This window comes from Somniosus microcephalus, chromosome 12 (genome assembly GCF_052327205.1).
Source record: "Somniosus microcephalus isolate GS21.2 chromosome 12, FLI_Smic_1.0, whole genome shotgun sequence".
Taxonomy (NCBI): Eukaryota; Metazoa; Chordata; class Chondrichthyes; order Squaliformes; family Somniosidae; genus Somniosus; species Somniosus microcephalus.
The window spans coordinates 215,090,501-215,107,097 of NC_140998.1; positions in this window are offsets into that span (position 1 = coordinate 215,090,501).

The following is a 16,597-nucleotide window of genomic DNA, read 5'->3' on the forward strand; positions in this document are numbered from 1 at the left end:
TTCTTGAGTGTTGTTGGAGCTGCACTCATCCAGGCTAGTGGAGAGTATTCCATCACACTCCTGACTTATGCCTTGTAGATGGTGGAAAGGCTTTGGGGAGTCAGGAGGTGAGACACTCGCCGCAGAATTCCCAGCCTCTGACCTGCTCTTGTGGCCACAGTATTTATGTGGCTGGTCCAGTTAAGTTTCTGGTCAATGGTGACGCCCAGGGTGTTGATGGTGGAGGGTTCGGCGATGGTAATGCCGTTGAATGTCAAGGGGCAGTGGTTAGACTCTTGCTTGTTGGAGATAGCCATTGCCAGGCACTTGTGTGGAGCATGGAGAGACTGGAGAAGCTGGGATTCTCCTTAGAGCAGAGAAGGTTAAGGGGAGATTTAATAGAGGCGTTCACAATGATGATGGAATTGGATGGAGTAAATAAGGAGAAACTGTTTCCAGTGGCAGGAGGGTCGGTAACCAGAGGACACAGATTGAAGATAATCGGTAAAAGAACCAGAGGGGGAGAGAGAACAGAGAGACCAGGGGGTGTATGTACACAAGTCTTTGAACTTGGCAGGACAAGCTGAGAAGGCTGTTAAGGAAGCATACGGGATCCTGGGCATTGAGTACAAGAGCAAGGAGGTAATGCTAAACCCTTTATAAAACATGTTCGGCCCCAGCTAGAGTATTGTGTTCAATTCTGGGCCCCGCACACTTTAGGAAGGATGTCAAGGCCTTGGAGAGGGTGCGGAGGAGATTGACCAGAATGGTCCCAGGGATGAGGAACTTCAGTGACGTGGAGAGACTGGAGAAGCTGGGGTTGTTCTCCTTAGAGCAGAGAAGGTTAAGGTGGAGATTGACCAGAGTGGTTCCAGGGATGAGGGACTTCAGTGATGTGGAGAGACTGGAGAAGCTGGGATTGTTCTCCTTAGAGCAGAGAAGGTTAAGAGGAGATTGACCAGAATGGTACCAGTAATGAGGGACTTCAGTGATGTGGAGAGTCTGGAGAAGCTGGGGTTGTTCTCCTTAGAGCAGAGAAGGTTAAGAGGAGATTGACCAGAATGGTCCCAGGGATGAAGGTCTTCAGTGATGTGGAGAGACTGGAGAAGCTGGGGTTGTTCTCCTTAGAGCAGAGAAGGTTAAGGGGAGATTGACCAGAATGGTACCAGGGATGAGGAACTTCAGTGATGTGGAGAGACTGGAGAAGCTGGGATTGTTCTCCTTAGAGCAGAGAAGGTTAAGGGGAGATTGACCAGAATGGCCCCAAGGATGAGGAACTTCAGTGATGTGGAGAGACTGGAGAAGCTGGGGTTGTTCTCCTTAGAGCAGAGAAGGTTAAGGGGAGATTGACCAGAATGGTCCCAGGGATGAGGGACTTCAGTGATGTGGAGAGACTGGAGAAGCTGGGGTTGTTCTCCTTAGAGCAGAGAAGGTTAAGGGGAGATTGACTAGAATGGTCCCAGGGATGAGGGTCTTCAGTGATGTGGAGAGACTGGAGAAGCTGGGGTTGTTCTCCTTAGAGCAGAGAAGGTTAAGGGGAGATTGACCAGAATGGTCCCAGGGATGAGGGACTTCAGTGATGTGGAGAACCTGGGGTTGTTCTCCTCAGAGCAGAGAAGGTTAAGGGGGGATTTAATAGAGGTGGTTAATCAGAAAGTGCCTGTTGTTCCCTCTCTTAGAATCGTAGGATGGTTACAGCACAGAAAGAGGCCATTTGGCCCGTCGAGCCCGTGTCGGCTCTCTGCAAGAGCGCTTCAGCTAGTCCCACTCCCCCGCCCTTTCCCCGTAGCCCTGCAATTTTCTTTCCTTCAGGCACTTATGCAATTCCCTTTTGAAAGCCACGATTGAATCTGCCTCCACCGCCCTTTCAGGCAGCGCATTCCAGATCCTAACCATTCGCTGCGTAAAAAAGTTTTTCCTCATGTCGCCTTTGGTTCTTCTACCAATCACCTTAAAACTGTGTCCTCTGGTTCTCGACCCTTCCGCCAATGGGAACAGTTTCTCTCTATCTACTCTGTCCAGACCCCTCATGATTTTGAACACCTCGATCAAATCTCCCCTTAACCTTCTCTGCTCCAAGGAGAACAATCCCAGCTTCTCCAGTCTCCCCACATCACTGAAGTCCCTCATCCCTGGAACCATTCTGGTCAATCTCCTCCTTAACCTTCTCTGCTCTAAGGAGAACAATCCCAGCTTCTCCAGTCTCTCCACATCACTGAAGTCCCTCATCCCTGGAACCATTCTGGTCAGTCTCCCCTTAACCTTCTCTGCTCTAAGGAGAACAACCCCAGCTTCTCCAGTCTCTCCACATCACTGAAGCCGCTCATCCCTGGAACCATTCTGGTCAATCTCCTCCTTAACCTTCTCTGCTCTAAGGAGAACAACCCCAGCTTCTCCAGTCTCTCCACATCACTGAAGTCCCTCATCCCTGGAACCATTCTGGTCAATCTCCCCTTAACCTTCTCTGCTCTAAGGAGAACAACCCCAGCTTCTCCAGTCTCTCCACATCACTGAAGTCCCTCATCCCTGGAACCATTCTGGTCAATCTCCCCTTAACCTTCTCTGCTCTAAGGAGAACAACCCCAGCTTCTCCAGTCTCTCCATGTCACTGAAGTCCCTCATCCCTGAATCAGTTCTGGTAAATCTTTTGTGCACCCTCTCTAAGGTCTATTGTTGGGATATTTGGGAGTTACCATCTCTCACAGGGAGTGCTCAATGGGTTACACAGCTAAAGGTGGCCCTGAGACTGGGTTTGGACACAGTGTGTGACAGTAATGCTGAGATATAATACACAGGGAGTGCTCAATGGTTTACACAGCTAAAGGTGGGCCTGAGACTGGGTTTGGACACAGTGTGTGACAGTAATGCTGAGATATAATACACAGGGAGTGCTCAATGGTTTACACAGCTAAAGGTGGGCCTGAGACTGGGTTTGGATCCAAGGGCAAAGTGTCAAGTTGGATTCAAAACTGGCTCGGAGACAGGAATCAGAGGGTAATGGTTGATGGGTGTTTTTGTGTCTCGACGGCTGTTTCCAGTGGGGTTCCGCAGGGCTCAGTACTAGGTCCCTTGCTTTTTGTGGTATATATCAACAACCTAGACTTGAATATAGGGGGTATGATTAAGAAGTTTGCAGATGATACTAAAATCGGCTGTGTGGTTGACACTGAAGAAGGAAGCTGTAGACTGCAGGAAGATATCAATAAATTGGTCAGGTGGGCAGAACAGTGGCAAATGGAATTCAATCCGGAGAAGTGTGAGGTAATGCATTTGGGGAGGGCTAACAAGGAAAGGGAATGCACATTAAATGGTAGGACACGGAGTAGTGTAGAGGAACAAAGGGACCTTGGAGTGCATGTCCACAGATCCCTGAAGGTAGCAGGCCAGGTAGATAAGGTGGTTAAGAAGACATACGGAATGCTTGCCTTTATTAGCCGTGGCATAGAATACAAGAGCAGGGGGGTTATGCTTCAACTGTATAAAACACTAGTTAGGCCTCAGCTAGAGTACTGCGTGCAGTTCTGGTCACCACATTACAGGAAAGATGTGATTGCACTAGAGAGGGTACAGAGGAGATTTACAAGGATGTTGCTGGGAGTAGAGAATCTTAGCTCTGAGGAAAGACTGGATAGGCTGGGTCTGTTTTCCTTGGAACAGAGGAGGCTGAGGGGAGACCTTATTGAGGTGTATAAAATTATGAGGGGCACAGATAAAGTGGATAGAAAGGACCTATTTCCCTCAGCAGAGGGGTCAAAAACCAGGGGGCACAGATTTAAAGTAATTGGGGGAAGGTTTAGAGGGGATTTGAGGGGAACTTTCTTCACCCAGAGGGTTGTGGGGGTCTGGAACTCACTGCCTGAAAGGGTGGTAGAGGCAGGAACCCTAACCACATTTAAAAAGTACTTGGATGTTCACTTGGGATGCTCTAACCTGCAGGGCTATGGACCAAGAGCTGGGAAGTGGGATTAGGCTGGAGAGCTCTTTGTTGGTCGGCGCGGACACGATGGGCCAGAATGGCCTCCTTCCGTGCTGTAACTTTCTATGATTCAATGATTCTATGAGTACTGAGGGAGCGCCGCACTGTCGGAGGGTCAGTGCTGAGGGAGCGCCGCACTGTCGGAGGGGCAGTACTGAGGGAGCGCCGCACTGTCGGAGGGTCAGTACTGAGGGAGCGCCGCACTGTCGGAGGGACAGTACTGAGGGAGTGCCGCACTGTCGGAGGGGCAGTACTGAGGGAGCGCCGCACTGTCGGAGGGACAGTACTGAGGGAGCGCCGCACTGTCGGAGGGGCAGTACTGAGGGAGCGCCGCACTGTCGGAGGGGCAGTACTGAGGGAGTGCCGCATTGTCGGAGGGGCCGTACTGAGGGAGCGCCGCACTGTCGGAGGGTCAGTACTGAGGGAGCGCCGTACTGACGGAGGGGCAGTACTGAGGGAGCGCCGCACTGTCGGAGGGGCAGTACTGAGGGAGCGCCGCACTGTCGGAGGGGCAGTACTGAGGGAGCGCCGCACTGTCGGAGGGGCAGTACTGAGGGAGCGCCGCACTGTCGGAGGGTCAGTACTGAGGGAGCGCCGCACTGTCGGAGGGACAGTACTGAGGGAGCGCCGCACTGTCGGAGGGGCAGTACTGAGGGAGCGCCGCACTGTCGGAGGGGCAGTACTGAGGGAGTGCCGCATTGTCGGAGGGGCCGTACTGAGGGAGCGCCGCACTGTCGGAGGGTCAGTACTGAGGGAGCGCCGTACTGACGGAGGGGCAGTACTGAGGGAGCGCCGCACTGTCGGAGGGGCAGTACTGAGGGAGCGCCGCACTGTCGGAGGGGCAGTACTGAGGGAGCGCCGCACTGTCGGAGGGGCAGTACAGAGGGAGCGCTGTACTGTCGGAGGGGCAGTACTGAGGGAGCGCTGCACTGTCGGAGGGGCAGTACTGAGGGAGCGCCGCACTGTCGGAGGGACAGTACTGAGGGAGCGCCGCACTGTCGGAGGGGCAGTACTGAGGGAGCGCCGCACTGTCGGAGGGGCAGTACTGAGGGAGCGCCGCACTGTCGGAGGGGCAGTACTGAGGGAGCACCGCACTGTCGGAGGGTCAATACTGAGGGAGTGCCGCACTGTCGGAGGGGCAGTACTGAGGGAGTGCCGCACTGTCGGAGGGGCAGTACTGAGGGAGCGCCGCACTGTCGGAGGGTCAATAATGAGGGAGTGCCGCACTGTCGGAGGGGCAGTACTGAGGGAGCGCCGCACTGTCGGAGGGTCAGTACTGAGGGAGCGCCGCACTGTCGGAGGGTCAGTGCTGAAGGAGAGCCGCACTGTTGGAGGGGCGGTGCTGAGGGAGCGCCGCACTCTCAGAGGGGCAGTACTGAGGGAGGGCTGCACTGTCGGAGGGGCAGTACTGAGGGAGCGCCGTGCTGTCGGAGGGGCAGTACTGAGGGAGCGCCGCACTGTCGGAGGGTCAGTACTGAGGGAGCGCCGTGCTGTCGGAGGGGCATTACTGAGGGAGCGCCGCACTGTCGGAGGGTCAGTACTGAGGGAGCGCCGCACTGTCGGAGGGGCAGTACTGAGGGAGCGCCGCACTGTCGGAGGGACAGTACTGAGGGAGCGCTGCACTGTCGGAGGGGCAGTACTGAGGGAGCGCCGTGCTGTCGGAGGGGCAGTACTGAGGGAGCGCCGCACTGTCGGAGGGTCAGTACTGAGGGAGCGCCGCACTATCGGAGGGGCAGTACTGAGGGAGCGCCGCACTGTCGGAGGGACAGTACTGAGGGAGCGCCGCACTGTCGGAGGGGCAGTACTGAGGGAGCGCCGCACTATCGGAGGGGCAGTACTGAGGGAGTACCGCACTGTCGGAGGGACAGTACTGAGGGAGCGCCGCACTGTTGGAGGGAAAGTACTGAGGGAGCGCCGCACTGTCGGAGGGTCAGTAGTGAGGGAGCGCCGCACTGTCGGAGGGGTAATACTGAGGGAGTGCTGCACTGTCGGAGGGGCAGTACTGAGGGAGTGCCGCACTGTAGGAGGGGCAGTACTGAGGGAGCGCCGCACTGTCGGAGGGGCAGTACTGAGGGAGTGCCGCACTGTCGGAGGGGCAGTACTGAGGGAGTGCCGCACTGTCGGAGGGGCAGTACTGAGGGAGTGCCGCACTGTCGGAGGGGCAGTACTGAGGGAGCGCCGCACTGTCGGAGGGACAGTACTGAGGGAGTGCCGCACTGTCGGAGGGGCAGTACTGAGGGAGCGCCGCACTGTCGGAGGGACAGTACTGACGGAGCGCCGCACTGTCGGAGGGTCAATACTGAGGGAGTGCCGCACTGTCGGAGGGGCAGTACTGAGGGAGTGCCGCACTGTCGGAGGGGCAGTACTGAGGGAGTGCCGCACTGTCGGAGGGGCAGTACTGAGGGAGTGCCGCACTGTCGGAGGGGCAGTACTGAGGGAGTGCCGCACTGTCGGAGGGGCAGTGCTGAGGGAGTGCCGCACTGTCGGAGGGGCAGTACTGAGGGAGTGCCGCACTGTCGGAGGGACAGTACTGAGGGAGCGCCGCACTGTCGGAGGGGCAGTACTGAGGGGGCGCCGCACTGTCGGAGGGGCAGTACTGAGGGAGCGCCGCACTGTCGGAGGGTCAGTACTGAGGGAGCGCCGCACTGTTGGAGGGGCAGTATTGAGGGAGCGCCGCACTGACGGAGGGGCAGTACTGAGGGTGTGCCGCACTGTCGGAGGGACAGTACTGAGGGAGCGCCGCACTGTCGGAGGGGCAGTACTGAGGGAGCGCCGCACTGTCGGATGGGCAGTACTGAGGGAGCGCCGTACTGTCGGAGGGGCAGTACGGAGGGAGCGCCGCACTGTCGGCGGGGCAGTACTGAGGGAGCGCTGCACTGTCGGAAGCGCAGTACTGAGGGAGCGCCGCACTGTCGGAGGGGCAGTACTGAGGGAGCGCCGCACTGTCGGAGGAGCAGTACTGAGGGAGCGCCGCACTGTCGGAGGGGCAGTACTGAGGGAGTGCCGCACTGTCGGAGGGACAGTACAGAGGGAGCGCCGCACTGTCGGAGGGACAGTACTGAGGGAGCGCCGCACTGTCGGAGGGACAGTACTGAGGGAGCGCCGCACTGTCGGAGGGGCAGTCCTGAGGGAGCGCCGCACTGTCGGAGGGTCAGTACTGAGGGAGCGCCGCACTGTCGGAGGGGCAGTACTGAGGGAGTGCTGCACTGTTGAAGGGGCAGTACTGAGGGAGTGCCGCACTGTCGGAGGGGCAGTACTGAGGGAGCGGCGCACTGTCGGAGGGTCAATACTGAGGGAGTGCCGCACTGTCGGAGGGGCAGTACTGAGGGAGCGCCGCACTGTCGGAGGGTCAGTGCTGAAGGAGCGCCGCACTGTCGGAGGGTCAGTACTGAGGGAGCGCCGCACTGTCGGAGGGTCAGTGCTGAAGGAGCGCCGCACTGTCGGAGGGTCAGTACTGAGAGAGCGCCGCACTGTCGGAGGGTCAGTGCTGAAGGAGCGCCGCACTGTCGGAGGGGCGGTGCTGAGGGAGCGCCGCACCGTCGGAGGGGCAGTACTGAGGGAGCGCCGCACTGTCAGAGGGGCAGTACTGAGGGAGCGCCGTACTGTCGGAGGGGCAGTACTGAGGGAGCGCCGCACTGTCGGAGGGGCACTACTGAGGGAGCACTGCACTGTCGGAGGGGCAGTACTGAGGGAGTGCCGCACTGTCGGAGGGGCAGTACTGAGGGAGCGCCGCACTGTCGGAGGGGCAGTACTGAGGGAGCGCCGCACTGTCGGAGGGGCAGTTCTGAGGGAGTGCCGCACTGTCGGAGGGGCAGTACTGAGGGAGCGCCGCACTGTCGGAGGGACAGTACTGAGGGAGCGCCGCACTGTCGGTGGGACAGTACTGCGGGAGCGCCGCACTGTCGGAGGGTCAGTGCTGAGGGAGCGCCGCACTGTCGGAGGGACAGTACTGAGGGAGCGCCGCACTGTCGGAGGGGCAGTACTGAGGGAGTGCCGCACTGTCGGAGGGGCAGTACTGAGGGAGTGCCGCATTGTCGGAGGGGCCGTACTGAGGGAGCGCCGCACTGTCGGAGGGTCAGTACCGAGGGAGCGCCGTACTGTCGGAGGGGCAGGACTGAGGGAGCGGCGCACTGTCGGAGGGGCAGTACTGAGGGAGCGCCGCACTGTCGGAGGGGCAGTACTGAGGGAGCGCCGCACTGTCGGAGGGGCAGTACTGAGGGAGTGCCGCACTGTCGGAGGGGCAGTACTGAGGGAGCGCCGCACTGTCGGAGGGTCAATACTGAGGGAGTGCCGCACTGTCGGAGGGGCAGTACTGAGGGAGCGCCGCACTGTCGGAGGGTCAGTGCTGAAGGAGCGCCGCACTGTCGGAGGGTCAATACTGAGGGAGTGCCGCACTGTCGGAGGGGCAGTACTGAGGGAGCGCCGCACTGTCGGAGGGGCAGTACTGAGGGAGCGCCGCACTGTCGGAGGGGCAGTAGTGAGGGAGCGCCGCACTGTCGGAGGGGCAGTACTGAGGGAGCGCCGCACTGTCGGAGGGGCAGTACTGAGGGAGCGCCGCACTGTCGGAGAGGCAGTACTGAGGGAGCGCCGCACTGTCGGAGGGTCAGTACTCAGGGAGCGCCGCACTGTCGGAGGGGCAGTACTGAGGGAGCGCCGCACTGTCGGAGGGGCAGTACTCAGGGAGCGCCGCACTGTCGGAGGGGCAGTACTGAGGGAGCGCCGTACTGTCGGAGGGGCAGTACTGAGGGAGCGCCGCACTGTCGGAGGGGCAGTACTGAGGGAGCGCCGCACTGTCGGAGGGGCAGTCCTGAGGGAGTGCTGCACTGTCGGAGGGGCAGAACTGAGGGAGTGCCGCACTGTCGGAGGGGCAGTACTGATGGAGTGCCGCACTGTCGGAGGGTCTATACTGAGGGAGTGCCGCACTGTCGGAGGGGCAGTACTGAGGGAGCGCCGCACTGTCGGAGGGTCAGTACTGAGGGAGCGCCGCACTGTCGGAGGGGCAGTCCTGAGGGAGCACCGCACTGTCGGAGTGCCAGTACTGAGGGAGCGCCGCACTGTCGGAGGGTCAGTACTGAAGGAGCGCCGCACTGTCGGAGGGTCAGTACTGAGGGAGTGCCGCACTGTCGGAGGGGCAGTACTGAGGGAGCGCCGCACTGTCGGAGGGACAGTACTGAGGGAGTGCCGCACTGTCGGAGGGGCAGTACTGAGGGAGCGCCGCACTGTCGGAGGGGCAGTACTGAGGGAGCGCTGCACTGTCGGAGGGACAGTACTGAGGGAGCGCCGCACTGTCGGAGGCGCAGTCCTGAGGGAGCGCCGCACTGTCGGAGGGGCAGTACTGAGGGAGTGCCGCACTGTCGGAGGGGCAGTACTGAGGGAGCGCCGCACTGTCGGAGGGTCAATACTGAGGGAGTGCCGCACTGTCGGAGGGTTAGTGCTGAAGGAGCGCCGCACTGTCGGAGGGGCAGTACTGAGGGAGCGCCGCACTGCCAGAGGGTCAGTACTGAGGGAGCGCCGTACTGTCGGAGGGGCAGTACTGAGGGAGCGCCGCACTGTCTGAGGGGCACTACTGAGGGAGAGCTGCACTGTCGGAAGGGCAGTACTGAGGGAGCGCCGCACTGTCGGAGGGGCAGTACTGAGGGAGCGCCGCACTGTCGGAGGGGGAGTACTGAGGGAGCGCCGCATTGTCGGAGGAGCAGTTCTGAGGGAGTGCCGCACTGTCGGAGGGGCAGTACTGAGGGAGCGCCGCACTGTCGGAGGGACAGTACTGAGGGAGCGCCGCACTGTCGGAGGGGCAGTACTGAGGGAGCGCCGCACTGTCGGAGGGTCAGTACTGAGGGAGCGCTGTACTGTCGGAGGGACAGTACTGAGGGAGCGCCGCACTGTCGGAGGGGCGGTACTGAGGGAGCGCCGCACTGTCGGAGGGACAGTACTGAGGGAGCGCCGCACTGTCGGAGGGACAGTACTGAGGGAGCGCCGCACTGTCGGAGGGGCAGTACTGAGGGAGCGCCGCACTGTCGGAGGGTCAGTACTGAGGGAGCGCCGCACTGTCGGAGGGGCAGTACTGAGGGAGTGCTGCACTGTCGGAGGGGCAGAACTGAGGGAGTGCCGCACTGTCGGAGGGGCAGTACTGATGGAGCGCCGCACTGTCGGAGGGGCAGTACCGAGGGAGCGCCGCACTGTCGGAGGGTCAGTGCTGAAGGAGCGCCGTACTGTCGGAGGGTCAATACTGAGGGAGTACCGCACTGTCGGAGGGGCAGTACTGAGGGAGCGCCGCACTGTCGGAGGGTCAGTGCCGAAGGAGCGCCGCACTGCCGGAGGGGCAGTACTGAGGGAGCGCCGTACTGAGGGAGCGCCGCACTGTCGGAGGGGCAGTACTGAGGGAGCGCTGCACTGTCGGAAGTGCAGTACTGAGGGAGCGCCGCACTGTCGGAGGGGCAGTACTGAGGGAGCGCCGCACTGTCGGAGGGGCAGTACTGAGGGAGTGCCGCACTGTCGGAGGGACAGTACAGAGGGAGCGCCGCACTGTCGGAGGGACAGTACTGAGGGAGCGCCGCACTGTCGGAGGGCAGTACTGAGGGAGCGCCGCACTGTCGGAGGGGCAGTCCTGATGGAGCGCCGCACTGTCGGAGGGTCAGTACTGAGGGAGCGCCGCACTGTCGGAGGGGCAGTACTGAGGGAGTGCTGCACTGTCGGAGGGGCAGTACTGAGGGAGTGCCGCACTGTCGGAGGGGCAGTACTGAGGGAGCGCCGCACTGTCGGAGGGTCAGTGCTGAAGGAGCGCCGCACTGTCGGAGGGTCAGTCCTGAGGGAGCGCCGCACTGTCGGAGGGTCAGTGCTGAAGGAGCGCCGCACTGTCGGAGGGGTGGTGCTGAGGGAGCGCCGCACCGTCGGAGGGGCAGTACTGAGGGAGCGCCGCACTGTCGGAGGGGCAGTACTGAGGGAGCGCCGCACTGTCGGAGGGGCAGTACTGAGGGAGTGCCGCATTGTCGGAGGGGCCGTACTGAGGGAGCGCCGCACTGTCGGAGGGTCAGTACTGAGGGAGCGCCGCACTGTCGGAGGGGCAGTACTGAGGGAGCGCCGCACTGTCGGAGGGGCAGTACTGAGGGAGCGCCGCACTGTCGGAGGGGCAGTACTGAGGGAGCGCCGCACTGTCGGAGGGGCAGTACTGAGGGAGCGCCGCACTGTCGGAGGGGCAGTACTGAGGGAGCGCCGCACTGTCGGAGGGGCAGTACTGAGGGAGCGCCGTACTGTCGGAGGGGCAGTACTGAGGGAGCGCCGCACTGTCGGAGGGGCAGTACTGAGGGAGCGCCGCACTGTCGGAGGGACAGTACTGAGGGAGCGCCGCACTGTCGGAGGGACAGTACTGAGGGAGCGCCGCACTGTCGGAGGGGCAGTACTGAGGGAGCGCCGCACTGTCGGAGGGTCAGTACTGAGGGAGCGCCGCACTGTCGGAGGGGCAGTACTGAGGGAGCGCCGCACTGTCGGAGGGGCAGTACTGAGGGAGTGCCGCACTGTCGGAGGGTCAGTACTGAGGGAGCGCCGCACTGTCGGAGGGGCAGTACTGAGGGAGCGCCGCACTGTCGGAGGGGCAGTACTGAGGGAGCGCCGCACTGTCGGAGGGGCAGTACTGAGGGAGTGCCGCACTGTCGGAGGGGCAGTACTGAGGGAGCGCCGCACTGTCGGAGGGGCAGTACTGAGGGAGTGCCGCACTGTCGGAGGGGCAGTACTGAGGGAGCGCCGCACTGTCGGAGGGTCAATAATGAGGGAGTGCCGCACTGTCGGAGGGGCAGTACCGAGGGAGCACCGCACTGTCGGAGGGTCAGTGCTGAAGGAGCGCCGCACTGTCGGAGGGGCGGTGCTGAGGGAGCACCGCACTGTCGGAGGGGCAGTACTGAGGGAGCGCCGTGCTGTTGGAGGGGCAGTACTGAGGGAGCGCCGCACTGTCGGAGGGGCAGTACTGAGGGAGCGCCGCACTGTCGGAGGGACAGTACTGAGGGAGCGCCGCACTGTCGGAGGGGCAGTACTGAGGGAGCGCTGCACTGTTGGAAGGGCAGTACTGAGGGAGTCCTGCACTGTCGGAGGGGCAGTACTGAGGGAGCGCCGCACTGTCGGAGGGTCAGTAGTGAGGGAGCGCCGCACTGTCGGAGGGGCAGTACTGAGGGAGTGCTGCACTGTCGGAGGGGCAGTACTGAGGGAGTGCCGCACTGTTGGAGGGGCAGTACTGAGGGAGTGCTGCACTGTCGGAGGGGCAGTACTGAGGGAGTGCCGCACTTTCGGAGGGGCAGTACTGAGGGAGTGCCGCACTGTCGGAGGGGCAGTAATGAGGGAGCGCCGCACTGTCGGAGGGTCAATACTGAGGGAGTGCCGCACTGTCGGAGGGGCAGTACTGAGGGAGTGCCGCACTGTCGGAGGGGCAGTACTGAGTGAGTGCCGCACTGTCGGAGGGGCAGTACTGAGGGAGCACCGCACTGTCGGAGGGCCAGTACTGAGGGAGCGCCGCACTGTCGGAGGGGCAGTACTGAGGGAGTGCCGCACTGTCGGAGGGACAGTACTGAGGGAGCGCCGCACTGTCGGAGGGGCAGTACTGAGGGGGCGACGCACTGTCGGAGGGGCAGTACTGAAGGAGCGCCGCACTGTCGGATGGTCAGTACTGAGGGAGCGCCGCACTGTCGGAGGGGCAGTACTGAGGGAGCGCCGCACTGTCGGAGGGGCAGTACTGAGGGAGTGCCGCACTGTCGGAGGGGCAGTACTGAGGGAGTGCCGCACTGTCGGAGGGGCAGTAATGAGGGAGCGCCGCACTGTCGGAGGGTCAATACTGAGGGAGTGCCGCACTGTCGGAGGGGCAGTACTGAGGGAGTGCCGCACTGTCGGAGGGGCAGTACTGAGTGAGTGCCGCACTGTCGGAGGGGCAGTACTGAGGGAGCACCGCACTGTCGGAGGGCCAGTACTGAGGGAGCGCCGCACTGTCGGAGGGGCAGTACTGAGGGAGTGCCGCACTGTCGGAGGGACAGTACTGAGGGAGCGCCGCACTGTCGGAGGGGCAGTACTGAGGGAGTGCTGCACTGTCGGAGGGGCAGTACTGAGGGAGTGCCGCACTGTCGGAAGGGCAGTACTGAGGGAGCGCCGCACTGTCGGAGGGTCAATACTGAGGGAGTGCCGCACTGTCGGAGGGGCAGTACTGAGGGAGTGCCGCACTGTCGGAGGGTCAGTGCTGAAGGAGCGCCGCACTGTCGGAGGGTCAGTACTGAGAGAGCGCCGCACTGTCGGAGGGTCAGTGCTGAAGGAGCGCCGCACTGTCGGAGGGGCGGTGCTGAGGGAGCGCAGCACCGTCGGAGGGGCAGTACTGAGGGAGCGCCGCACTGTCGGAGGGGCAGTACTGAGGGAGCGCCGTACTGTCGGAGGGGCAGTACTGAGGGAGCGCCGCACTGTCGGAGGGACAGTACTGAGGGAGCGCCGAACTGTCGGAGGGACAGTACTGAGGGAGCGCCGCACTGTCGGAGGGGCAGTACTGAGGGAGCGCCGCACTGTCGGAGGGGCAGTACTGAGGGAGCGCCGCACTGTCGGAGGGGCAGTACTGAGGGAGCGCTGCACCGTCGGAGGGGCAGTACTGAGGGAGCGCCGCACTGTCGGAGGGGCAGTACTGAGGGAGCACCGCACTGTCGGAGGGGCAGTACTGAGGGAGCGCTGCACCGTCGGAGGGGCAGTACTGAGGGAGCGCCGCACTGTCGGAGGGGCAGTACTGAGGGAGCGCCGCACTGTCGGAGGGGCAGTACTGAGGGGGCGCCGCACTGTCGGAGGGCCAGTACTGAGGGAGCGCTGCACCGTCGGAGGGGCAGTACTGAGGGAGCGCCGCACTGTCGGAGGGGCAGTACTGAGGGAGCGCCGCACTGTCGGAGGGGCAGTACTGAGGGAGCGCCGCACTGTCGGAGGGTCAATACTGAGGGAGTGCCGCACTGTCGGAGGGGCAGTACTGAGGGAGTGCCGCACTGTCGGAGGGGCAGTACTGAGGGAGTGCCGCACTGTCGGAGGGGCAGTAATGAGGGAGCGCTGCACTGTCGGAGGGTCAATACTGAGGGATTGCCGCACTGTCGGAGGGGCAGTACTGAGGGAGTGCTGCACTGTCGGAGGGGCAGTACTGAGGGAGTGCCGCACTGTCGGAGGGGCAGTACTGAGGGAGCGCCGCACTGTCGGAGGGCCAGTACTGAGGGAGCGCCGCACTGTCGGAGGGGCAGTACTGAGGGAGCGCCGCACTCTCGGAGGGGCAGTACTGAGGGAGTGCCGCACTGTCAGAGGGGCAGTACTGAGGGAGCACCGCACAGTCGGAGGGTCAGTACTGAGGGAGCGCCGCACTGTCGGAGCGGCAGTACTGAGGGAGCGCCGCACTGTCGGAGGGGCAGTACTGAGGGAGCGCCGCACTGTCGGAGGGGCAGTGCTGAGGGAGCGCCGCACTGTCGGAGGGGCAGTGCTGAGGGAGTGCCGGTCTGTCGGAGGGGCAGTACTGAGGGAGCGCCGCACTGTCGGAGGGACAGTACTGAGGGAGCGCCGCACTGTCGGAGGGGCAGTACTGAGGGGGCGCCGCACTGTCGGAGGGGCAGTACTGAGGGAGCGCCGCACTGTCGGTGGGTCAGTACTGAGGGAGCGCCGCACTGTCGGAGGGCCAGTACTGAGGGAGCGCCGCACTGTCGGAGGGGCAGTACTGAGGGAGCGCCGCACTGTCGGAGGGGCAGTGCTGAGGGAGTGCCGCACTGTCGGAGGGGCAGTACTGAGGGAGCGCCGCACTGTCGGAGGGGCAGTACTGAGGGAGCGCCGCACTGTCGGAGGGACAGTACTGAGGGAGCGCCGCACTGTCGGAGGGGCAGTACTGAGGGAGCGCCGTACTGTCGGAGGGGCAGTACTGAGGGAGCGCCGCACTGTCGGAGGGACAGTACTGAGGGAGCGCCGCACTGTCGGAGGGACAGTACTGAGGGAGCGCCGCACTGTCGGAGGGACAGTACTGAGGGAGCGCCGCACTGTCGGAGGGGCAGTCCTGAGGGAGCGCCGCACTGTCGGAGGGACAGTACTGAGGGAGCGCCGCACTGTCGGAGGGGCAGTCCTGAGGGAGCGCCGCACTGTCGGAGGGTCAGTACTGAGGGAGTGCCGCACTGTCGGAGGGGCAGTACTGAGGGAGTGCTGCACTGTCGGAGGGGCAGTACTGATGGAGTGCCGCACTGTCGGAGGGGCAGTACTGAGGGAGCGCCGCACTGTCGGAGGGACAGTACTGAGGGAGCGCCGCACTGTCGGAGGGACAGTACAGAGGGAGCGCCGCACTGTCGGAGGGACAGTACTGAGGGAGCGCCGCACTGTCGGAGGGGCAGTACTGAGGGAGCGCCGCACTGTCGGAGGGTCAGGACTGAGGGAGCGCCGCACTGTCGGAGGGTCAGTGCTGAAGGAGCGCCGCACTTTTGGAGGGTCAGTACTGAGGGAGCGCCGCACTGTCGGAGGTTCAGTGCTGAAGGAGCGCCGCACTGTCGGAGGGGCGGTGCTGAGGGAGCGCCGCACTGTCGGAGGGTCAGTACTGAGGGAGCGCCGCACTGTTGGAGGGGCAGTACTGAGGGAGCGCCGCACTGTCGGAGGGGCTGTACTGAGGGAGCGCCGCACTGTCGGAGGGGCAGTACTGAGGGAGTGCCGCACAGTCGGAGGGGCAGTACTGAGGGAGCGCCGCACTGTCGGAGGGGCAGTACTGAGGGAGTGCCGCACTGACGGAGGGACAGTACTGAGGGAGCGCCGCACTGTCGGAGGGGCTGTACTGAGGGAGCGCCGCACTGTCGGAGGGGCAGTACTGAGGGAGCGTCGCACTGTCGGAGGGTCAGTACTGAGGGAGCGCCGCACTGTCGGAGGGGCAATACTGAGGGAGCGCCGCACTGTCGGAGGGGCAGCACTGAGGGAGTGCCGCACTGTCGGAGGGACAGTACTGAGGGAGCGCCGCACTGTCGGAGGGACAGTACTGAGGGAGCGCCGCACTGTCGGAGGGACAGCACTGAGGGAGCGCCGCACTGTCGGAGGGTCAGTACTGAGGGAGCGCCGCACTGTCGGAGGGGCAGTACTGAGGGAGCGCCGTACTGTCGGAGTGGCAGGACTGAGGGAGCGCCGCACTGTCGGAGGGGCACTACTGAGGGAACGCTGCACTGTCGGAAGGGCAGTACTGAGGGAGTGCCGCACTGTCGGAGGGGCAGTACTGAGGGAGCGCCGCACTGTCGGAGGGGCAGTACTGAGGGAGCACCGCACTGTCGGAGGGGCAGAACTGAGGGAATGCCGCACTGTCGGAGGGACAGTACTGAGGGAGCGCCGCTCTGTCGGAGGGACAGTACTGAGGGAGCGCCGCACTGTCGGAGGGACAGTACTGAGGCAGCGCCGCACTGTCGGAGGGGCAGTACTGAGGGAGCGCCGCACTGTCGGAGGGGCAGTACTGAGGGAGTGATGCACTGTCGGAGGGGCAGTACTGAGGGAGTGCCGCACTGTCGGAGGGGCAATACTGAGGGAGCGCCGCACTTTCGGAGGGTCAATACTGAGGGAGTGCCGCACTGTCGGAGGGGCAGTACTGAGGGAGCGCCGCACTGTCGGAGGGTCAATACTGAGGGAGCGCCGCACTGTCGGAGGGTCAAT